The sequence below is a fragment of the Schistocerca cancellata genome, chromosome 3 (assembly GCF_023864275.1).
Source record: "Schistocerca cancellata isolate TAMUIC-IGC-003103 chromosome 3, iqSchCanc2.1, whole genome shotgun sequence".
Lineage (NCBI taxonomy): Eukaryota > Metazoa > Arthropoda > Insecta > Orthoptera > Acrididae > Schistocerca > Schistocerca cancellata.
In genome coordinates, this window is record NC_064628.1 from 886,530,743 (window position 1) to 886,556,593 (window position 25,851).

Below are 25,851 nucleotides of genomic sequence, written 5' to 3' on the forward strand. Positions count from 1 at the left end.
GGTTGGGTGGATATCCGTCAAATAAAATTTGACCAGGCACTGTTGTAACCATAACGTTTCTTCTGACGTCCTTACACAGTACTCTAGTGCATATAGTATACAATTTTTTTTGTTCAGCATGTTCTCAATTAAGTTACCGTGTCATTCAATCTGTTTAACTCATTCTCGTCTTTTAGACTTTTCTAATACATTTTCTTGTTGATTTCGTGAAGGTATTAACACTTTCTTGTGGTCTATATGTTCCTATTTCTTTTGTGTTGTAATAACCTGAGCGTGCGTTCTTTTATCCGGTCTATGACTGTCGTTTGGCTAGCATGACTTCATATTCAAATGCTCGAGTCCTTTATTTTCTGTTTCTAGGATCTTATATACATTTTGTTTTGTTCTGTTCCACGCCCATCATCCTTCACGTGTTAAAATGTACGATATCATTTCAGTTTTCATTGGACTACATTATTCCTTATTTTGTAAGAATTCTGTGTAAACAATATCGCTTGATACCATTTGCAGTCACAGCTACATTTTGAGGTAAACGAAACTACGAATAACAGTCGTTACATTTTTGTAAAAAGCTGCGAATCTAAATAACTTTCCTTTCGTCATACGTGTACTGTTTCGGTACAAATAAAGAGATTAACATTTCGTGATAATCGTAGAAAATAGGTGTTCGGTGTATATTTTTTGTTTATACCTTCATTCCATAAGTTGCCAGGCAAGTTTCACGCGACGTGACGGACGCGGTTGACTTACGCACGATGTCTGTATGGTGTGAAAAGGGCACTTGACTCTGGATAAGAAGAAGTGTGAGGTCATCCACATGAGTATGGAAAGAAATCCGTTAAGTTTCGGCTACACTACCAATCATACAAACTTAAATATCTACAAATTACAGTTAAGAACAACTTAAATTGGAACGATCATATATGTGATGTTGTGGAGAAGGCAAAGCAAAGACAAGACTGCGCTTTATTGGCATAACACTTAGAAGATACAAGAAGTCTACTAGAGAGATTGCCTACACTACGATCGTTCGTCCTCTGCTAGAGTATTGCTGAGCGGCATGCGATCGTTACCAGGAAGGGTTGATGGAGAATACCGCAAAAGTTAAGAACAGCAGCTTGTTTTGTGTTACCGTAAAATAGGGGAGAGAGTGTCACTGAAATGATACAGGATTTGGGATGGACAGCATTAAAACAGAGGCTTTCTTGTTGCGGCGAAATCGTTACACGAAATTTCAGTCACAAACTTTATCCTCTGAATGTGAAAATATTTTACTGCCGCAAACATACATGGGCAGAAATGTTCATTATAATAACATAAGAGAAGTAATAGCTCCTACTGAAAGATTTAAGTGTTCATTAGAGAGTGGATATTTTGAGAAATATTTGAAGGTAGTTTAAAGAACCCTCTGCCAGACTCTTAAATGTGCAGAGAAGTCATACAGATTTCGATGTAGACAAGATAATTACGTAGACTCTGTAAACTGTGTGTGTTACGGTTTCAACTTAACCGTCTACAACTGTAAGCCCAAACTGCGGAACCAGGGAGCTAATCTTTGTGACGTTTTATTGTAGCATATTGGGTCACAATTAAAAATTCCTCTTGAACAAATCGTGATATGTCTTTCCTGAAAACTAGGTACTGTGAGGCGTGCTGCTCTATCTGGCAGGAGACGAAGAAATAATAGAAGTTTGTGCGTCTCGGTAGCTGCACGTTCAGCGTGGCGGTTTCCTAACCGGACAGACCCAGTTCGACTCCCGACCTGGTCGAACATTTTCTCCGTTCGGAGAGTGGATGTCGTCCTTACGTTCGTACCGTCGTAACTGACATGCCACACTTGAAATGGCTGTATGAGAAAGTCCCGAAAGTCAATAAATAAAAAATAAAATAAGGAGAAGTTTGTTTATGGCGATCTTCTGGTTCTATCAAGGCGCGTTGTGTTTATTGCAGAACTGTCATTCGAAGACAATGTGGAGATGATGTACTGTATAAGGACAAAACGCTTTTTTCTTCCAAGTTCTCGCACCCTCTACGTACACGCACAGCGGGAAGTGTAGCGCGTCGTGGTCATTGGGTATGTGGTTGCAGGCTATGTGGAACGCGACATACAATGTCCACAACGTACCCATTTGTTTCAGTTTTGGGATTTATTTTAGTTTTGGGATTAGCATCTTTAGCATTTCATTCAGTATTAAATGATATTTGCGATTGTTTCTCACCCAGTGAATATACACCGAAGTGCAAAGGAAACTGGTATAGATATATGTATTTAAATACAGACATATATAAACAGGTGGAATACGGCGCTGCGCTCGGCTATGCCTATATAAGACGGCAATTGTCTGGCGCAGTTGTTAGATCGGTTACTGTTGCTGCAATAGAGGGTATCAAGATTTAAGTGAGTCTGAACGTGGTGTTATAGTCGGCGCACGGGCGATGAGAGACAGCATCTCCTAGGTGGCGATGAAGTGGGGATTTTCCCGTATGACCATTTCTCGAGTGTACCGTGAATATCAGGAATTCGGTAACAGATCAAATCCTCGACATCGCTGCGGCCTGAAAAAGATCCTGCAAGAACGGGACCAACGACGACTGAAGAGAATCGTTCAACGAGATACAAGTGCAACCCTTCCACAAATTAATACAGATCTCAGTGCTGGACCATCAGCAAGTGTCAGTGTGCGAATCATTCAACGAAACATAATCGATATGTGTTTTCGGAGTGGAAAGCCCACTCGTGTATCCTTGATGACTGCACGACACAAGGCTTTACACCTCGCCTGAGCCCGTCAACACTGACATTGGACTGTTGATGACTGAAAACATTTTGCCTGGTCGGACGAGTCTCGTGTCAAATTGTACCGAGGGGATAGACGTGTACGGGTATGGAGTCAATCTCATGAATCCAAGGACCCTGAATGCCGGCAGGGGATTGCTCAAGCTGGTGGGGGCTCTGTAACGGTGTGGGACGTGTGCAGCTCGAGTGATATGGGACCCCTGATACGTCTAGATACTACTCTGACAGGTGACACCTACGAAATCATCTTGTCTGATCACCTGCATCTATTCGTGTCCATTGTGCGTTCCGACGGACTTGGGCAATTCCAGCAGAACAATGCGTCAAACCACACGTCTAGAATTGCTACAGAGTGGCTCCAGGAACACTCTTCTGAGTTTAAATATTTCCACTGGCCACCAGATTCCTCAGACATGAAGATTATTGAGCATATTTTGGGCGCCTTGCAACGTACTGATCTCCAATCCTTCGGATTTATGGACAATCCTCCAGGATTGATGGCAGCACCTCAGACATCAGTTGCGACCACGGCACGTCGTGTTGCGGCACTTCTGCGTGCTCACCGGGGCCCTACACGATATTAGGCTGGTGTACCAGTTTCTTTGGCTCTTCAGTGTATATTCTTCTTTGTATTTTTGATTCTTAATTGACGGTGGACACAGCTGAAGACATATATAAATTCCACCTCCATTTCTGTGATCAAGTCGGATTTCGAACCTTCGACGGCTACGGAGACTGAGTAGTATGGTCGTATTCGAGGAGGTCTTCACCTTCCTACATCTACATCTACATCCATACTCCGCAAGCTACCTGACGGTGTGTGGCGGAGGGTACTTTGAGTACCTCTATCGGTTCCCCCTTCTATTCCAGTCTCGTATCGTTCGTGGGAAGAAAGATTGTCGGTATGCTCTGTGTGGGCTCTAATCTCTCTGATTTTATCCTCATGGTCTCTTCGCGAGATATACGTAGGAGGGAGCAATATACTGCTTGACTCCTCGGTGAAGGTACGTTCTCGAATCTTCAACAAAAGCCCGTACCGAGCTACTGAGCGTCTCTCCTGCAGAGTCTTCCACTGGAGTTTATCTATCATCTCCGTAACGCTTTCGCGATTACTAAATGATCCTGTAACGAAGCACGCTGCTCTCCGTTGGATCTTCTCTATCTCCTTATCAACCCCACATGGTACGGATCCCACACTGGTGAGCAATATTCAAGCAGTGGGCTAACAAGTGTACGGTGACCTACTTCTTTTGTTTTCGGATTTCATTTCCATAGGATTCTTCCAATAAATCTCAGTCTGGCATCTGCTTTACCGACGATCAACTTTAAATGATCATTCCATTTTAAAACACTCCTATTGCCTACTCCCAGATAATTTATCCAATTAACTGCTTCCAGTTGCTGACCTGCTATATTGTAGCTGCTGAACTGCTATATTGTAGCTAAATGATAAAGGATCTTTCTTTCTATGTATTTGCAGCACATTACACTTGTCTACAATGAGATTCAATTGCCATTCCCTGCACCATGCGTCAATTCCTCCTGCATTTCAGTACAATTTTCCATTGTTACAACCTTTCGATATACTACAGCATCATCTTCAAAAAGCCTCAGTGAACTTCCGATGTTATCCACCAGGTCATTTATGTATATTGTGAATAGCAACGGTCCTATGACACTCCCCTGCGGCACACCTGAAATCACTCTTAGTTCGGAAGACTTCTCTCCATTGAGAATGACATGCTGCATTCTGTTATCTAGGAACTCCTCAATCCAATCACACAATTGGTCTGATAGTCCATATGCTGTTACTTTACTCATTAAACGACTGTGGGGAACTGTATCGAAAGCCTTGCGGAAGTCAAGAAACACGGCATCTACCTGGGAACCCGTGTCTATGGCCCTCTGAGTCTCGTGGACGAATGGCGCGAGCTGGGTTTCACACGATCGTCTTTTTCGAAACCCATGCTTATTGCTACAGAGTACATTTCTAGTCTCCAGAAAAGTCACTATACTCGAACATAATACGTGTTCCAAAATTTTACAACTGATCGATGTTAGAGATATAGGTCTATAGTTCTGCACATCTGTTCGACGTCCCTTCTTGGAAACGGGGATGACATGTGCCCTTTTCCAATCGTTTGGAACGCTACGCTCTTCTAGAGACCTACGGTACACCGCTGCAAGAAGGGGGGCAAGTTCCTTCGCGTACTCTGTGTAAAATCGAACTGGTATCCCATCAGGTCCAGCGGCCTTTCCTCTCCGACCTTTGAACATTACCCATCGTGAAACTTCCTGGCAGATTAAAACTGTCTGCCGGACCGAGACTCGAACTCGGGACCTTTGGCCGTAGAAAGTAAGGGAGACAGTGACAGGCAAAAGTCCCGAGTTCGAGTCTCGGTCCCGCACACAGTTTTAATCTGCCAGGAAGTTTCATATCAGCGCACACTCCGCTGCAGAGTGAAAATCTCATTCTGGATTACCCAGCGTGTTTCACAGGGACGTACACTTTAATGTGGCCTTCGAATCAGAAGATAAGAATAAACACAGCAACATACATGTAGACGACGCACTTTTGCAGTTTGCAAATGAGCAATCACTCGCCAGAGGTGAAGAGGCAATAAATACGAGAAAGCAATGCTAGGTCGGACTGAGCGAGGTGGCACGGCGACATAGCACTAGACGGGTACCTTGGGAGAGAGGACGTTCGAACCACCATCCAGTCACGTGTTTCGCTTTCCTCCCTTATCGTCCCCTCAGTTCTATCTTATGCACCGCGTCTTCGACATAGCGGGACGTTAAATCGCATTCTGCCTTACTTTCTAAGGCCAAATGCAAACTGAACCCACGACGCATAAGTCGATCGCCTGACACAAGCCCACAGAACGTCTGCGTCGCAGTTGTAGCTCGCTATTGCCATTTATGATTTACGCAGATGATCAGAAATATTATGACCTTTACCCACGTCGTGACTGAACTGTTTTGTCCCGGCGCGTTGGAATGAACAACACGGAAACATCGGAGATGGTCAGCTGTATTACCGTCGGCACCATCTACAGAGAACGCATGACGAAAGGAAAGTTATTAGATTCGCAGCTTTTTACAAAAATGTAACGACTGTTATTCGCAGTATCGTTTACCTCAAAATGTAGCTGTGACTGCAAATGGTATCAAGCGATATTGTTTACACAGAATTCTTACAAAATAAGGAATAATGAAGTTCAATGAAAACTGAAATGATATCGTACATTTTAATACGTGAAGGATGATGGGCGTGGAACAGAACAAAACAAAATGGATATAAGGTCCTAGAAACAGAAAATAAAGAACTCGAGCGTTTGAATATGAAGTCATGCTAGCCAAACGACAGTCATAGACCGGACAAAAGAACGCACGGTCAAACAACGAATAGGCATGTTGGACGTCCACACCTCACCACGGAACGTGGACACTGGAAACTTGCCCATCCTGAAAACCAGTACTTCAATCAAAGTGTGTTTTTATCAGGAAAGTTGCGGAGTGATTTTGATTTCTTCCATAATAATGTTTTTGGGGTGCTGTAACTGATTCTGAGATTTACCAATCAAATTTCGTGATACGGTATTGACGAAACCGCAACAAAGGTAAGAAATCTCATATATCGTCGGGTTTTTGGTTATAATGCGGAAAAAGTGTACGGACACCTGGCTGAAAATGACATACAAGGTCGTGGCGCACTCCATCGGTAATGCTGGGATTCGATATAGTGTTGGCCCACCCTTACCCTTGATGACAACTTTCACTCTCGCAGGCATACGTTCAGTCAGGTGCTGGAAGGTTTATTGGAGAATGACACCCATTCTTCTGGGAGTGCTCCACTGAGCAGAGGTATCGATGTCGGTCTGTAAGGCCTGGCACGAAGTCGGCGTTCCAAAACATCCCAAAGGTGTTCTATAGGATTCATACCAGGACTCTGTGCAGGCCAGTCCAATACAGAGATGTTATTTTCGTGTAACCACTCCGCCACAGCCCGTGCATTATGAACAGTTGAAAGACGCAGTCGCCATCCCCGAATTGCTCTTCAACAGTAGGAAGCAAGAAGGTGCTTAAAACATCAATGTAGGCATGTGCTGTGACAGTGCGACGCAAAACAACGAGGGGTGCAAGCCCCCTCCATGAAAAACACCACAACACCACCGCCTCCGAATTTTATTGTTGGCACTTCACAGGCTGGCAGATGACGTTCACCGGGAATTTGCCATACGCACACCCTACCGTCGGATCGCCACATTGTGTACCGTAATTCGTTACTCCACTCAACATTTATCCACTGTTCAATCGACCAATGTTTACGCTCCTTACACTAACCGAGGCGTCGTTTGGCATTTACCGGCGTGATGTGTGGCATATGAAGAAGAGCTTGACCATGAAATCCAAGTTTTCTCACATCTCGCCTACCTGTCATACTACTTGCAGTGAATCCTGATGCAGTTTGGAATTCCTGTGTGATGGTCTGGATAGATGTCCGCCTGTTACACATTACGACCCTCTTCGACTGTCGGCGGTTTCTGACAGTGAACAGACGAGGTCGGCCTGTACGCTTTTGTGCTGTACGTGTCCCTTCACATTTCCACATCACTATCACATCGGAAACAGTGGATCTAGGGATGTTTAGGAGTGTGGAAATCTCCCGTACAGGCGTATGACACAAGTGACACCCAATCACCTGACCACGTTCGAAGTCCGTGACTTCCGCGGAGCGCCCCATTCTGCTCTTTCACGATGTCTAATGACGACTGAGGTCGCTGACATGGAGTACGTGGCAGTAGGTGGCAGCACAATGCATCTAATATGAAAAACATATGTTTTTTTTTTTGGGGGGGGGGGGGGAGGTCCGGATACTTTTGATCACATAGTGTATCAACATTTCATGAATAATCTCCCCATAAGGTTTCCTACTAATTTCACTGTTAAGGTTTTTTAACCGACGAACTGTTGGTACTGGAGCGTTAGTTCAATATTAACGTGTTTCGGTTGTCTCTGCAAAAGCCCACATTCTCCACTCCGAAACTCTAAATTTTTATTGAAAGGTATCAGTAAGTTCTCTGCACGTATAAAGATTAGATATTTGACATAAAGCTGCATGCCGTTTTTTAAAAAAATTACATACTGTTCAAGTTATTTAAGCTCGGAATTCAGTTACAGAAAGTTGAAATTCCAAGGAAAAATTTTGAAAAATTATCACAGATGTTGCATATGATCATACAGTGTAGTTGTAATTAAATTTTTGCTATTTGACAGGACCCCCACTAAAAACGAGTGCTCGTAGAACGATGAAATTTTGTGGGAAAACCACTGAAAGAAATACATTTTACTTTCCACACGAGAGGATAACAATTGCGTACCACATTTACACTCCAGGTTACAAACGTTCCTCCATGTGACGATCATATGCATCCATGACAACCTGGAACCGCTCTAGAAATTGCACTACTGTTGCCCGAAACATCGGTGGACCACGGAATGTTCAGCTGTCGTGACACAACTCGTGTACTGCTTGAAAATAGCACGTTGCATCCACCATTCTCAGCCATGGCAACAGTATCTTCTTTAACAACTGGTGGCGCAATTGGCCGACGGCCTGTCCGGGGAGCAGTTCCCAAATCTCCAGATAATTGAAGTTCCGAATCATGTTGTTCAACCCCGGTGCTGAAGGAGAATCTCTCCGTAAACTTTTAATGCGTCGATACTCGCGAAGTGCAGCAACACTGTTTCTGTTGTTTTGATGAAACAGCTTTATGAGTAAAGCCCCGCTCAACTTGCTCGGACCCACGTTGATAGTTTGCAGTTGGATTGCTCTCTGATGTTTATGTTTCAACCCAACCCCAGTAGAGGCGCCTAACAAATCATGGCACTGAACATCAGTAACAACACAAATCTTGCAGCACACAGTCTTAATATCGCTCTTATAAAGTTTGGTACTCATACGGTAAATAGTTTTCCTTCTACAGTGGCTCAGGTAGGCAAAGTTTCATTAAAACTATTCTTACATTATTACATAAGCAAAGATTATACGTGCCGTTGTCTTTTACAGTGTTCTGACACAGATCTGTCGGACACAAAAACCTAAATACTGAAATTTATAGCAAATTTCAGGTACTTGCATTTTGAACCAAGACGTTATTTACGATAAGTGGATAGTTTCCGAGTTATAAGCATAAAAGCGCCAAAAGATGAGATACTATTTAACTTTCTTTGCATTTTTTTCAATGTTCCGTCGCGATATTATGTTGCAAAACTTCAGATTCGGATTCAACATCCCAAAAGTCCTGTATAATGGAAGAAACCAAATGTACCCCATAACGTTTCCGCTAGGGGACCAATTGAGCACAAGCTGAGGTGATAAAAGTCATGGGAAAGTGATATGAACATGTGCTGATGGTGGTAGTATCACGTACACGAGGTGCAGAAGGGCATAACTTTTTCGAATGACTCTGAGCACTATGGGACCTAACATCTGAGGTCATCAGCCCCTTGGCTTAGAACTAGTTAAACCTAACTAACCTAATGACATCACACACATCCATGCCCAAGGCAGGATTCGAACCTGCGACCGTAGCAGCCGCGTGCTTCCGGACTGAAGCGCCTAGAAACGCAGAAGGGCACGAAAGGGTAGTCATCCGGCATCAGGTTATTCATCTGAAAAAGTTTCCGACGTGGTTATGGCCGCCGGCCAGTGTGGTCACGCGGTTAAAGGCGCTTCAGTCTGGAACCGCGCGACCGCTACGGTCGCAGGTTCGAATCCTGCCTCGGGCATGGATGTGTGTGATGTCCTTAGGTTGGTTAGGTTTAAGTAGTTCTAAGTTCTAGGGGAGTCATGACCTCAGATGTTAAGTCCCGTAGTGCTCAGAGCCATTTGAACCATTTTTTTTTTTGTTATGGCCGCACGATGGGAATTAATGGAGTTTGTAAGTGGAGTGCTGGTTTGAGCTAAGTGCATGGGACATTCCATCTTGTAAGTCACTAGGAAATTCAGTATTCCGACATCTGCAGTATCAAAAGTTTGCGGAGAATACCACATTTCAGGTATTACGTCTGACCACGGACACCGTAGTCGCCGACGGCCTTCGCTTAGCGACTGTGAGCAGTGGCTTTTGCGTAGAGTTGTCAGTGCTAATAGACAAGCAACACTGCGTGAAATAGCCGCAGAAATAAATGTGGGTAGTACGACGAACTTATCCTTTAGGATAGTGCGTCGAAATCTGGCGTTAATGGGCAGCAGGCAGCTGATGCGAGTGCCTTTGTATGCAGCAGCTCTCCTGGGCACGTGAGCATATCGGTAGGACCCTAGACGACCGGAAAACTGCGCCCTGGACAGATGAGTTCCTACTTCAGTTGGTAGGAACTGATGATAGGCTTCGAGTGTGGCGTATACACCACGAAGCCATGGAGTTGTCAGCAAGGCACTGTGCAAGCTGGTGGTAGCTCCATAACGGTTTGGGTTGCGTTTACAAGCTGTGGAGGACTGGATCCTCCGCTGAAACTGAACCGTTCTTGGACGCGAATTGCTTATTTTTGGCTACTTGGAGACCATTTTCAGCCATTCATGCACCTGATGTTCCCAAACAATGACGGAATTTTTATGGGTCACAGAGCGCCATGTCATTGGGCCACAATAGTTCGCGAAGTGTTGGAATAACATTCTGAACATTTCGAACGAATGATTTGGCCACCCGGATCGCACAAGATGAATCCCCTGCAACATTTATGGGACACAATCGAGAGGTCAGCTCCTGCAGAAAATTCAGCACCGACGACACTATCGCAGTTATGGACAGCTATAGAGGCAGCAGGGCTCAATGTTCCTGCAGGGAGCGTCCAAAGACGTGTTGAGTCCAAGCCACGTCAAGTTGCTGTACTACGCAGCGGAAAAGGAGGCTCGACACGATATTAGGAGGTATCCAATGACTTTTGGCGCCCCAGTGTAGGTGGTGAACCGTGGCAGATCTGGCGACAGGGTATGTTACTAGAGCACACCGTTCAGGGCACAGTATAGAAGATGGGGCTCCTCTGCAGACGGGTCACCTGTATTTCCATGTTCAACCAACGACATTGTCAGGATTGTGATGGGCAAGGGAACATAGAGATTTGACCGTGGATCAATGGAAATCTGTAACTTCGTTGTATGAGCCACTTTTCTTATTAAACATGACCCACAGTCCTGTCGAGCTACCTCGCCATCTAGATGGACGACAGCTGGAAACATCCAAAGCACAGCGTACACATGCTGGTGGGGCAGTGTATTTTATTACGGGGGAGATTCACCTGGGCGCCTACGGGAGGTGTCGTAGTAATCGAAGGCACCTTGCCAGTTGTGGATTATGTGAATTTTATTAAGGAATTGGTTAAAAACAATCTTGGTTGCAATTTTATTTATTTTTTTTTTTTCAACGACGCGTTTCACCTTATTTAGGCATCTTCAGGTTATCTTTTCTAGATGTGCGCGATAGGCACCAAGATCTGCATAACGCGTCCCCGTTCACAGGAGCGAGTAACTCTGTTACTGTATACTGTATAATGTTAAGCACTGGTTTGCTGTATGCCACGTATGGATTGGAAGAATTTCTATTATTAAGGAACATCTGCATTACATCATACCTCATGTCATCCCCAGAGGCATCTTGCAGCAGGATAACTGTCTATGTCTCCAGTCCAGAAGGACTTCGAGGAGCATGGTAGTGAATTCACGTTGAAAGTTTGGCCACCAAATGAACCTGGTGTGAACACAATGGAACACATCTGGGACGCATACGGCTATGGAAATTTTGGCCACCAAATGCGCCTGGTATGTACACGATAGAACACATCTGGGACGCATACAGCGATGACTTTGACACCACAAAATACCGGCCGGTAATATTCGAGAACTGCGATACATGTGCGTAGACATCTGGTGCCTAGGACTTGTCAAATCCATGCCACATTCCAAAAGTGAAGAAGCCCCAGGCAAATGATGGTTGGAGTGATCGCTGCATCAAGCTGAAATCTACAGATACCAGTGTTTCAATGCTGGCCCCTATTTTGACGGGAGTCCGCAGCTCGTGGTCGTGCGGTAGCGTTCTCGCTTCCTACGCCCGGGTTCCCGGGTGTAATTCCCGGCGGGGTCAGGGATTTTCTCTGCCTCGTGATGACTGGGTGTTGTGTGATGTCCTTAGGTTAGTTAGGTTTAAGTAGTTCTAAGTTCTAGGGGACTGATGACCATAGATGTTGAGTCCCATAGTGCTCAGAGCCATTTGAACCATTTATTTTGACGGGAACCGAGGTTTGAATCTTCCTACACGTTGTAAGACGGCCTGAAGAAGGTGTAGTAAATCGCTGGAACTTTTAGCCAAATAATATAACAGCCGGCCGAAGTGGCCGTGCGGTTAAAGGCGCTGCAGTCTGGAACCGCAAGACCGCTAAGGTCGCAGGTTCGAATCCTGCCTCGGGCATGGATGTTTGTGATGTCCTTAGGTTAGTTAGGTTTAACTAGTTCTAAGTTCTAGGGGACTAATGACCTCAGCAGTTGAGTCCCATAGTGCTCAGAGCCATTTGAACCATTTGAACCAAATAATATAACAATTTCTAAATTAGTCGGCTGGTAGATGTTTGATCGTACCAAACAGCCGAGTCCCGCAACCGTCTCTGAAGACATGAACATACAGAGTCTGAAAACAGTGCAGTCTTTGTCGTAATGAGGAAACGACCAAAAGGACATGATCATTGGCTTTAGGGCCAAGGGCGGAAGCATTTCTGGAACGACTAGGTCAGTAAACTATTTGCGTGTCGCCGTGGTTTAAGTATAAAGGGTGGTGCATTGATAGTGACAGGGCCAAATATCTCACGAAATAAATCTGTCATCGACCCGTAATTTCTCTTGTGCCCAGTGGCAGAACTGTACACGACCTTCAAAGTCGTCGCCATGCAATTCCTGGTGCACAAAAATATGGTACGGGTACAATCGATGTTGATGTAACATTCTCAACACCGACGTTTTTTAGATTCCTGATTCTCGCGCAATTTGTCTGCTACTGATGTGCAGATTAGCCGCGACAGCAGCTAAAACACCTACTTGGGCATCATCATTTGTCGCAGGTCGTGGTTGACGTTTCACGTGTGGCTGAACACTTCCTGTTTCATTAAATAACTTAACTATCCGGCGAACGGTCGGGACACTTGGATGATGTGGTCCAGGATACCGAGCATCATACATACCACACGCCCGTTGGGCATTTTGATGACAACAGCCATACATCAAAACGATATCGACCTTTTCAGCAATTGGTAAACGGGCCATTTGAACACGGGTAATGCATCACGAAGCAAATACCGTCCGCACTGGCGGAATGTTACGTGATAGCACGTACTTATTCGTTTGTGACTATTACAGCGAAAAAAGTGGTCCAACTAAAACATTCATATTTCTTTACGTACTACACGAAAATGTAATAAAAAATGGGGATTCCTATTTTAAAAAAAAAACGCAGTTGATATCCGTTTGACGTATGGCAGCGCCATATAGCGTGCCAACCATAGCGCCATCTGGTTTCCCCCTTCAAGCTAGACAAGTTTCGTTCTTTGTAGTTTTTTCGTTTGACGCTTATTTCGTCAGATATTTGGCCCGGTCACGATCAATGGACCACCCTGTATACCATGCATGGGTAAGTGGCGCTATCCGAGGCAACTTTGATGCACCAGTGGCCATAGATGACAGGGGTGAACGATGACTGAGATGATGTGTACAGACAAGCAATTGACCACCCTGAGGAACCAAGGGGTTACCAACAGTATGTCCTCAACGAGCGTTCAGCACACATTGCTGGGAATGGGCCTGTGCAGCAGGCGCCTGGTTCAAGCCCCCATGCTGAAGGCTGGAATATGCACGTCAGTACCGCAAATGATTGTCCGCTGAGTTTCGAGAGGTGGCCTCGTCAAACAGCACACACCCTGCAACACTGATCGGAAGGGTTAGGGCCGGGGGAAGGAACGTTACGGTCGTGGCACATTCTGGGTGATTTCATCGTTCTAGAAGGTGCAATGGATCAACACAAGCACGCATGTATCCTCAGGGACCAAGTCCATCCCCGCGTGCAGTGTGTTTCCTCTCGTCACGGTGGCATATACCAGCAGCACAATGCAACATCTCACCTCACCTACCTCGCAGTGTACGGGCGTGGGTTTGAAGAGAACGAGGATGAGTTTACCTTACTCCCCTGGCCACAAACTCCCCGAAATTAAACCCAACTGAGTCTGTGGGATCACATCGATCAGGCTGTTTGCACCATCCTCAACCGAGAAATCCAGTGTAGCTGGCCAAGGACTGGAGTTGTCATGGCTCCAAAACCCTGTTAGAACCTTCCAGAACCTCACTTGCTCCCTTCCTACACGTCTCGCAGCGGACCACGCTTCAGGAGGTGGCTATGCAGGCTTTTAACAGGTGGTCACATTAATGTAACTGCACACCGTATAACATTTTATTTACTCTCAACTAAGTATTTTTTGAATTTACAATGAAATGAAAACCCTTAGTTGCTTACAGGCGTTGACATACGTCAACGGGGACAGATGAAAATGTGTGCCCCGACCGGGACTCGAACCTGCGATCTCCTGCTTACATGGCAGACGTTCTATCCATCTGAGTCACCGAGGACACACAGAGGATAGTGCGACTGCAGGGACTTATCTCTGGCACGCTTGCCGCGAAACCCACATTCTCAACGTATTGTCCCGCACTACATTCGTGGTGCCCCGCCCATTATACTCATTACTCGCGGCGTGTTGCCGATTCCCGTAAGATTTCGGGCACTGTTTGTGCATATGCGCAGAAGAAGAAGATGGTCAAATGGCCGGTGAGCCTTAACTATATATATATACTAACATGGTATCTGTTCTTTCGGACATTTCCGAAAGAACAGATACCATCTTAGTATAAGTAATTTTTTTTTCTCCAGGCGCCTCTTCGTCTTCAGCCACCATTCTCTGTCGTTCGTTACGAGACAGCTGCATTACACCGTCTCTGTTGCAGATGTTGCAATGACACACCAATGAGAGTTTATTCCATCTCATAAATTTTGCCTGGCTTTGAAACGATATGAAATAGTAAAGCAATTCCCATTCCGCATTGAAGAATGTGGCATCTCCACTTCATCTGTTACTTTAGACAAGTGTGTAGATGCCGTAGGATGACTAAAGCAGAACATAAATTGTAGCGTCACCCGGCTGCAGCTTTCCTTCCCCTATTCCCCTATTCATTTCCCTTCTCACCTCTCACCCCCGCCACCCCCCCTCGCCATGTCCTCGAATAGCATGGCATGCCTGCGGAGAGTTGTTGGACTGGGCCTGGCTGAAATTGTAATTTATTAGTGTTACTATATACGAAACTCCTCCCCATGAACCATGGACCTTGCCGTTGGTGGGGAGGCTTGCGTGCCTCAGCGATACAGATAGCCGTACCGTAGGTACAACCACAACGGAGGGGTATCTGTTGAGAGGCCAGACAAACGTGTGGTTCCTGAAGAGGGGCAGCAGCCTTTTCAGTAGTTGCAAGGGCAACAGTCTGGATGATTGACTGATCTGGCCTTGTAACAATAACCAAAACGGCCTTGCTGTGCTGGTACTGCGAACGGCTGAAAGCAAGGGGAAACTACGGCCGTAATTTTCCCCGAGGGCATGCAGCTTTACTGTATGATTAAATGATGATGGCGTCCTCTTGGGTAAAATATTCCGGAGGTAAAATAGTCCCCCATTCGGATCTCCGGGCGGGGACTGCTCAAGAGGATGTCGTTATCAGGAGAAAGAAAACTGGCGTTCTACGGATCGGAGCGTGGAATGTCAGATCCCTTAATCGGGCAGGTAGGTTAGAAAATTTAAAAAGGGAAATGGATAGGTTAAAGTTAGATATAGTGGGAATTAGTGAAGTTCGGTGGCAGGAGGAACAAGACTTCTGGTCAGGTGACTACAGGGTTATAAACACGAAGTCAAATAGGGGTAATGCAGGAGTAGGTTTAATAATGAATAGGAAAATAGGAATGCGGGTAAGCTACTACAAACAGCATGGTGAACGCATTATTGTGGCCAAGATAGATACGAAGCCCACACCTACTACAGTAGTACAAGTTTATATGCCCACTAGCTCTGCAGATGACGAAGAAATTGAAGAAATGTATGATGAAATAAAAGAAATTATTCAGATAGAGAAGGGAGACGAAAATTTAATAGTCATGGGTGACTGGAATTCGAGAGTAGGAAAAGGGAGAGAAGGAAACTTAGTAGGTGAATATGGATTGGGGGTAAGAAATGAAAGAGGAAGCCGGCTGGTAGAATTTTGCACAGAGCACAACCTAATCATAGCTAACACTTGGTTTAAGAATCATGATAGAAGGTTGTATACATGGAAGAACCCTGGAGATACTAAAAGGTATCAGATAGATTATATAATGGTAAGACAGAGATTTAGGAACCAGGTTTTAAATTGTAAGACATTTCCAGGGGCAGATGTGGACTCTGACCACAATCTATTGGTTATGACCTGTAGATTAAAACTGAAGAAACTGCAAAAAGGTGGGAATTTAAGGAGATGGGACCTGGATAAACTGAAAGAACCAGAGGTTGTACAGAGTTTCAGGGAAAGCATAAGGGAACAATTGACAGGAATGGGGGAAAGAAATACAGTAGAAGAAGAATGGGTAGCTTTGAGGGATGAAGTAGTGAAGGCAGCAGAGGATCAAGTAGGTAAAAAGATGAGGGCTAGTAGAAATCCTTGGGTAACAGAAGAAATATTGAATTTAATTGATGAAAGGAGAAAATATAAAAATGCAGTAAATGAAGCAGGCAAAAAGGAATACAAACGTCTCAAAAATGAGATCGACAGGAAGTGCAGAATGGCTAAGCAGGGATGGCTAGAGGACAAATGTAAGGATGTAGAGGCTTATCTCACTAGGGGTAAGATAGATACTGCCTACAGGAAAATTAAAGAGACCTTTGGAGATAAGAGAACCACTTGTATGAACATCAAGAGCTCAGATGGAAACCCAGTTCTAAGCAAAGAAGGGAAAGCAAAAAGGTGGAAGGAGTATATAGAGGGTCTATACAAGGGCGATGCACTTGAGGACAATATTATGGAAATGGAAGAGGATGTAGATGAAGATGAAATGGGAGATACGATACTGCGTGAAGAGTTTGACAGAGCACTGAAAGACCTGAGTCGAAACAAGGCCCCCGGAGTAGACAACATTCCATTGGAACTACTGACGGCCTTGGGAGAGCCAGTCCTGACAAAACTCTACCATCTGGTGAGCAAGATGTATGAAACAGGCGAAATACCCTCAGACTTCAAGAAGAATATAATAATTCCAATCCCAAAGAAAGCAGGTGTCGACAGATGTGAAAATTACCGAACAATCAGTTTAATAAGCCACAGCTGCAAAGTACTAACACGAATTCTTTACAGACGAATGGAAAAACTAGTAGAAGCCGACCTCGGGGAAGATCAGTTTGGATTCCGTAGAAATACTGGAACACGTGAGGCAATACTGACCTTACGACTTATCTTAGAAGAAAGATTAAGGAAAGGCAAACATACGTTTCTAGCATTTGTAGACTTAGAGAAAGCTTTTGACAATGTTGACTGGAATACTCTCTTTCAGATTCTAAAGGTGGCAGGGGTAAAATACAAGGAGCGAAAGGCTATTTACAATTTGTACAGAAACCAGGTGGCAGTTATAAGAGTCGAGGGACATGAAAGGGAAACAGTGGTTGGGAAGGGAGTAAGACAGGGTTGTAGCCTCTCCCCGATGTTATTCAATCTGTATATTGAGCAAGCAGTAAAGGAAACAAAAGAAAAATTTGGAGTAGGTATTAAAATGCATGGAGAAGAAATAAAAACTTTGAGGTTCGCCGATGACATTGTAATTCTGTCAGAGACAGCAAAGGACTTGGAAGAGCAGTTGAACGGAATGGATAGCGTCTTGAAGGGAGGATATAAGATGAACATCAACAAAAACAAAACGAGGATAATGGGATGTAGTCGAATTAAACCGGGTGATGCTGAGGGAATTAGATTAGGAAATGAGACACTTAAAGTAGTAAAGGAGTTTTGCTATTTGGGGAGCAAAATAACTGATGATGGTCGAAGTAGAGAGGATATAAAATGTAGACTGGCAATGGCAAGGAAAGCGTTCCTGAAGAAGAGAAATTTGTTAACATCGAGTATAGATTTAAGTGTTAGGAAGTCATTTCTGGAAGTATTTGTATGGAGTGTAGCCATGTATGGAAGTGAAACATGGACGGTAAATAGTTTGGACAAGAAGAGAATAGAAGCTTTTGAAATGTGGTGCTACAGAAGAATGCTGAAGATTAGATGGGTAGATCACATAACTAATGAGGAAGTATTGAATAGGATTGGGGAGAAGAGAAGTTTGTGGCACAACTTGACAAGAAGAAGGGATCGGTTGGTAGGACACGTTCTGGGGCATCAAGGGATCACCAATTTAGTATTGGAGGGCAGCGTGGAGGGTAAAAATCGTAGGGGGAGGCCAAGAGATGAATACACTAAGCAGATTCAAAAGGATGTAGGTTGCAGTAGGTACTGGGAGATGAAGAAGCTTGCACAGGATAGAGTAGCATGGAGAGCTGCATCAAACCAGTCTCAGGACTGAAGACCACAACAACAACATATACGAAACTAACATCCAACTCAGTTTCTTTCATTGTTTGTCAGTTCATTCTAGAACAGCAATAATATTAATAATAATAACGTTTTCAAAAAATTAAATTGTTGTTTTATGAACAATTATCACTAGTAGTGAAATTAATTTTTGTTATTGTTAATACTCACAATCACTATGAAATATCAGAGTTACAGTTATAGCTAAAAAATGTTGTACTTCCGTAATTTATAACAAGTATTGCTCTTTTCCATATGTAATTGCTAGTCACAGCGTAGTAAAGATCTTTTTCTCTCTGATACATTTGTCCTGTAATGTACAGCTTCTTGCCAACAGTACTTGAGCACTTCTAAGGAGATGGCCCTCACTATCTTCAGTTCTTTTCGCAGTGCATCAGGTTTCTCGGTTAATGTAGTAATGGAATTACAATTGCTTGGCTTCCTTTTTATCACAGTATTTGCACAGTACCTCTGATGCATCGTCCGTTGATGTTTATTAAAATGTGCCTCACTAAACTTCAGTCTTGTTAATCTGACGAAGTAAATGGAAGCCACATGTTAAGGCGTCTGGAATTAGACTCTGTGAGAATCGAGAGATGTCTGGTGGGATATAACCACAATTTGAGTACAGTCAGTAGTTTCAAGTGAAACTGAAACAGGCTCTGGTGGCTAGGCACAGAGGACGACACTTGGACTGGATAGACGAACTTGGATGGCTGCATGAAACTTATCTTGAGATTCAAAATTAATACAACAGATTGAAACGGAGAATTCTTTAGAGCACCCTTCTGCATGGGAATCAGTGCGTTGCTGGGATTTGTGGGAGTATTTTAATATAATGTCAATCTTTTCATTGCGACATTATGGTTCTTTCTTTTTTCCGAGTCGGGTATGCGATTTATTCTACCGGGTGATCAAAAAGTCAGTATAAATTTGAAAACTGAATAAATCACGGAATAATGTAGATAGAGAGGTACAAATTGACACACATACTTGGAATGACATGGGGTTTTATTAGAACCAAGAAAATACAAAATTTCAAAAAATGTCCGACAGATGGCGCTTCATCTGAACAGAATAGCAATAATTAGCATAACAAAGTAAGACAAAGCAAAGATGATGTTCTTTACAGGAAATGCTCAATATGTCCACCATCATTCCTCAACAATAGCTGTAGTCAATAATGTTGTGAACAGCACTGTAAAGCATGTCCGGAGTTATGGTGAGGCATTCTCGTCGGATGTTGTCTTTCAGCATCCCTAGAGATGTCGGTCGATCACGATACACTTGCGACTCCAGGTAACCGCAAAGCCAATAATCACACGGACTGAGGTCTGGGGACCTGGGAGGCCAAGCATGATGAAAGTGGCGGCTGAGCACACGATCATCACCAAACGACGCGCGCAAGATATCTTTCACGCTTCTAGCAATATGGGGTGGAGCTCCATCCTGCATAAACATCGTACGTTCCAGCAGGTGTTTATCAGCCAGGCTGGGGATGATGCGATTCTGTAACATATCGCCGTGTCTATCACCCGTCACGGTAGTACTTACAAAACCAGAATCACGCATGTCCTCGAAGAAAAATGGCCCGATAACGATAGATGTGGTAAATTCAACCCACACCGTGACTTTCTCGTCGTGCAATGGAGTTTCCACGACAGTTCTAGGATTTTCGGCAGCCCAAATTCTGCAATTGTGGGCGTTGACGGACCCTCGGAGCGTGAAATGAGCTTCGTCGGTCCACAACACGTTACTCAACCAATCGTCATCTTCCGCCATCTTTTGAAACGCCCACACTGCAAATGCCCTCCGCTTCACTAAATCGCCAGGTAACGGTTCATGATTTCGATGGATTTTGTATGGATAACATCGGAGGGTACGCCTCAGTGCCAACAAAACAGTAGTGTATGGAATGCCGGTGCGACGTGCGACTGCACGAGCGCTGACTTCCCCATACATAGACGAACCCGCTACAGTCTCCATTTCTTCCTGAACTGTCTCAGCAGCATTACGCCTTGTACTCGGTCGGCCACTACGGGGCCTATCATCTTAACAACCCGTCGCTTCGAACTTCGAAATCATTCTCGCCACAGCTGCATTTCTCAACGGACCTTTACCCGTTCGAATCCCCCTCCTATGGCGATACGATCGTAACGCTGAACTAGCACATTCCCCATTCTGATGATACAGCTTCACTAAAAGCGCCTTTTCAGGTAACGTCAACATGCTGCGACTGCTGGCGCATCTGATTCTCTCTCTTTTTTTTTTTCTTTATTGAATTTCAATTCTCCCCGAAGGGGGCGGGCTGGCAGCAGCTTAGTATGCCGCTCTTCAGCCTACAGATTTTGTGAGAAAGATCAAGAGAATAAATAATAAAAAACAGGCGATAAAATCGGAGACTTAAAGAGTAACATGGCGAAAAGAAATCGTGGAACTTAAAACAAACAACAGAGGGATGATGATGCTAATAAAATACATACGAAGCAGACAGGGAAAACAATAGACAGACAATTAAAAAACACGGCGACAGTCTGGATTCTGTTCGCAAAAGACATAAAATTCACACCTAGCGACAGCATGGTTTCTGTTTGCAACACGAGAAAGACAAACAACACTGAATAGTCACTGGAACACTGCACTAAAAAGTTGGCAAATGTGACATACCACAGTCGAGAGCAGGTGGGGGGGAAACTGGACAGAAGATGGGAAAACAAAAAAGGGGGGAAAGGAGAGTAAAAGCGAAGGGGGGAACCGGGAAAGGAGCTGATGGAAGATGAGGACCCATAAGAGGGGTGGGGGGCAGACGCGACAGGGAGTGGGGTAGGCAGAGGAGGGGAATACAAAAGGACTTGGGGAGGGAGAAGGGAGGTAGGGAGAGGTTTAGTGGGGAGAAAACAGGCCGGAGGGGGGGGGGAGAGGGAGCGCAGGGAAAGGACAGAGGAAAGGAGGGGGAGTGAGGATCAGAGTTGATGGGAAGGATAAATGGAGGGAGAGAGGGCATCGTCTGGGAGGGGGAGTTGACGGAAGCCACCTTGGGAAAGGTGATGGAGGGTGTAGAGATGGAGGGTAGGGGGGACACAACGGTGAAGACGTGGCAGGGGGCGGTGATGGGAGAGGAGAGGAGCAACCAGGGGGTGAGGGGGTTCAAGACGGCGGGAGGTGTAGAGGATGCGGATATGTTCGAGGATTCTCTCTCTCATTACAGCTCCTTTTATACACGACTGTCATGCGCAGTCACTGACGTTTTGCTGTCCAGCGCCATCTGTCGGACATTTTGTGAACTTTTTTTTTTTGGTTCTAATAAAACCCCATGTCATTCTAAGCATGTGTCATTTTTTACCTCTCTATCTACATTATACCGTGATTTATTAAGTTTTCAAATTTATACTGACTTTTTGATCACTCGGTATATACCGGCGTTTCGACTGTTACTAGCTCCCAATCGTGAATGACCTATTTCACCTGCAGGAGTTCTCCATTTCTTTTTCCGCCGCTAATAAATCATTCGGTCTAATTCTGCGGTATATACTTTTGAATTCTATTGTCTTATATCGTGAATTGTCTCAATTATTTCTTAAGTAACTGACTATTTAATTTCTAATCGTGATATTTAAGGTCTCCTTTCATGATAATTGATTATCTTCCAGACTATGAGGTATCATGAAGCCTCAAAAGATAGGACCCACCCCCGACACGATAAAGAAAGGCGACAGTCACTATTCTCGTTGATAGCAGAAATTATTATAGATGCTACTTCAAATGAAACTATGCACATTGCATTTAATTGACTGAATAAAAATTAGCTTCAGGTCGAAAGACCATTCTTGATTACCGGAGCTCTTGGACATGAATGACCGCGTAAGTTATTAATGTTCATACAGAAGAAGTTATTCTGGGACAAGTTAATCGACTTCTAATTAAGATGCCGTCTCGGCCTTTTAGTAATAAAATAATTAACTGTAAGCTGGTTAAAGCATTCGATCGTTGCGTCATCAAGCAAGCCCCTTCCAACTTAATTTAAAAGGCCAGAAATTAACTGCATGATTTAATTTAAACACGAAAACTGAGAGACTGGTGGTTTTACAGAGTGAAAATAAGTTCGCAATGCGATATTCCAGTTGCTACTGGCAAAGGGTACACCTAGTGCAATTTAAATCCATATTGTGTCGATGCGACAAGAAGAAAAATAACAAGACAGTCTAGTGCCGCATATTCCACAAAGAAAACAATCATCAGAGAATAACGATTGGTATATCATTAATGTGTTAAGATATTTGTTTTTCAAAGAATTGCTTTTGTGTAATTACCCCAAAAAACAGTTTTTGCAGTTCATTCAACATAAACGGACTCTCAAACATTTTAAGTGAAACAGTATTAGAAGTTGTTACGTGGCAGTCCAAAAGTAGGAATACCATTTGACTTTTTACTGTCATACCCTTCTGGATTATTTGATTACGTACAAGAATTCACCAATGTGTCTTTTTCAAAAGATATGTTATTATGTATAACTGCTGTTAGTGGTACCAGGATGTCGTATTGTGGAATACGAGTATTAATGAGCAGTGAAACCTGGAGGGGGTTCGGTGATAATTTTGGGCAATCATGTTATGATTATCTACGGGCTCCATTGGTACTCTGAAGGTTTGCATTACTGCAAAGGATAATGTGACGTTTTGGCTGATCAGGTCTATCCCGTGGTACAATCTTTGTTCCCCAATTGTGTTGCTGTGTTCCAAATCGATAGGGTCCCTGTTCACACACCTTGTGTCGTCCAGGAGAGGTTTTGTGACCACGAGGCTAATTGTAGTATCTACCTTGGGCACAACAGTGACCAGGTATCAATATTATGGAGCCTTTGTGGTCTACTTTGGCGAAACGGATGTGTAATAGCTATTCACCATCATCGTTACCCGAACTTCCCATTATTTGGCCGGAACAATGGTATATAAGATTCCTTTGAAAGCCATACAGGACCTGTATTTATCCATTCCGAGACGACGGGAAGCTGCGTTCAATGCTAAAGTGTTTACTACATCGTACTGGGCGTGGTAATGAATCATGTTTTTGGAATTGCCGTATTGACACTACTGGCCATTAAAATTGGTACACCTCAAAGATGACGTGCTACAGACGCGAATTCAACCAACAGGACGAAGATGCTGTGATATGCAAATGATTAGTTTTTAAGAGCATTCACACTACTTTGACGCCGGTGGCGACACCTACAACGTGCTGACGTAAGGAAAGTGCCCAACTAATTTCTCATACACAAACAGCAGTTGACCGGCGTTGCCTGGTGAAACGTTGTTGTGAGGCCACGTGTAAGGAGGAGAAATGCGTGCCACCACGTTTCAGACTTTGATAAAGGTCAGATTGTAGCCTATCGCGGTTGCGGCTTATCGTATCGCGACATTACTGCTCGCGTTGGTCGAGACCCAATGACTGTTAGCAGAATATGGAATCGGTGCGTTCAGGTGGGTAATACGGAACGCCGTGCTGGATACCAACGGCCTCGTATCACTAGCAGTCGAGATGACAGGCAATTTATCCGCATGGCTGTAAAGTGTAACGGATCGTGCAGCCACGTCTCGATCCCTGACCCAACAGATGGGGATGTTTGCAAGACAACAACCATCTACACGAACAGTTCGACGACGTCTGCAGTAGCATGGACTATCAAGTAGGAGACCATGGCTGCGGTTATCCTTGACGCTGCATCACAGACAGGAGCGCCTGTGATGGTGTACTCAACGATGAACCTGGGTGCACGAATAGCAAAGCGTCATTTTTCGGCTGAAGCCAAGGTTCTGTTTACAGCATCATGATGGTCGCATCCGTGTTTGGCGACATTGCGGTGAACGCACACTGGAAGCGTGTATTCGTCATCGCCATACTGGCGTATCACCCGACGTGATGGTATGGGGTGCCATTGGTTACTCGTCTCCGTCACCTCTTTTTCGCATTGACGGCACTTTGAACAGTGGACGTTACATTTCAGATATGTTTCGACCCGTGGCTCTACCCTTCGTTTGATCCCTGCGAAACCCTACATTTCAGCAGGATAATGCACGACCGCATGTTGCAGGTCCTGTACGGGCCTTTTTGGATACAGAAAGTGTTCGACTGCTGCTCTGTCCAGCACATTCTCCAGATCTCTCACCAATTGAAAATGTCTGGTCAATGGTGGCCGAGCAACTGTCTCGTCACAATACGCCAGTTACTACTCTTGATGAACTGTGGTATCGTGTTGAAGCTGCATGGGCAGCTGTACATGTACACGCCATCCAAGCTCTGACTCAATGCCCAGGCCGTTATTACTGCCAGAGGTGGCTGTTCTGGGTACTGATTTCTCAGGATCTATGCACCCAAATTGTGTGAAAATGTAATCACATGTCATTTCTAGTATAATATATTTGTCCAATGAATACCCGTTTATCATCTGCATTTCTTCTTGGTGTAGCAATTTTAATGGCCAGTAGTGTATGTACATCGCCAGTTTATGCTGAGCAGCACACGCTCTTCTTTACCACTCTCCATTTCGTCCTTGGTATCGAATAAACGCCCACGCCCTCCCTCTCTTTTCCGGAATGCTTCCCATTGTCAGGTGAGTTCGTCGACACGAGTGAAATCTCTCTGTTCGCTGGAGCTTTCCTCCGCCCTCGCTGCAGCTTGAGCGACATTGTGCCGCGGCAGCAGAGATATATATGTACGCCCGGACGGGGAAGAGCCCTTAACTGCCCAGGGCGGCTCGGAGTGCCGTGGAAAAGTGAGTCAGTGCCGTCTCTCGTCAGAGCAGCGGAAACCAGGTCGAACACTGCGCCACGTTACCTGCACTTATATTCGTGTTAACAGCGGTAACTTAATTTTATGCTTTAGAACCCACACCGCAGGCTAAGATTATACTCGTAAACTCGTAGTAAACCATACCATTTAAGATTACACTCCTTTTTACAGCTTTAAGGCAACTTTTTTCTTTCATTCCCGTGCTACTATTATCAAAATAGGCTGCCTGAGGAAAAAGCAGAGATCCAGGCGGAGGTTCGAGTCCTCCCTCGGGGCATGGATGCGTGTGTTCGTCCTTAGGATAATTTAGGTTAAGTAGTGTGTAAGCTTAGGGACTGATGACCTTAGCAGTTAAGTCCCATAAGATTTCACACATTTTTGAACATTTTTTTTTGAAAAGCAGAAGCCTTACAAGGGGAGGGGGAAATGAAATGAAACCTATGGTTGAGAGGATACATAACGTTATTTCAGTGGTTACAAATCGAGTCAAATTTATAAAGAACTAGACGGCATGAGCTCACTTCTCAGTATGACTCTGAACCCACTCTGGCATGTATATACACGGACTGATTCGGTGTCATGAAGA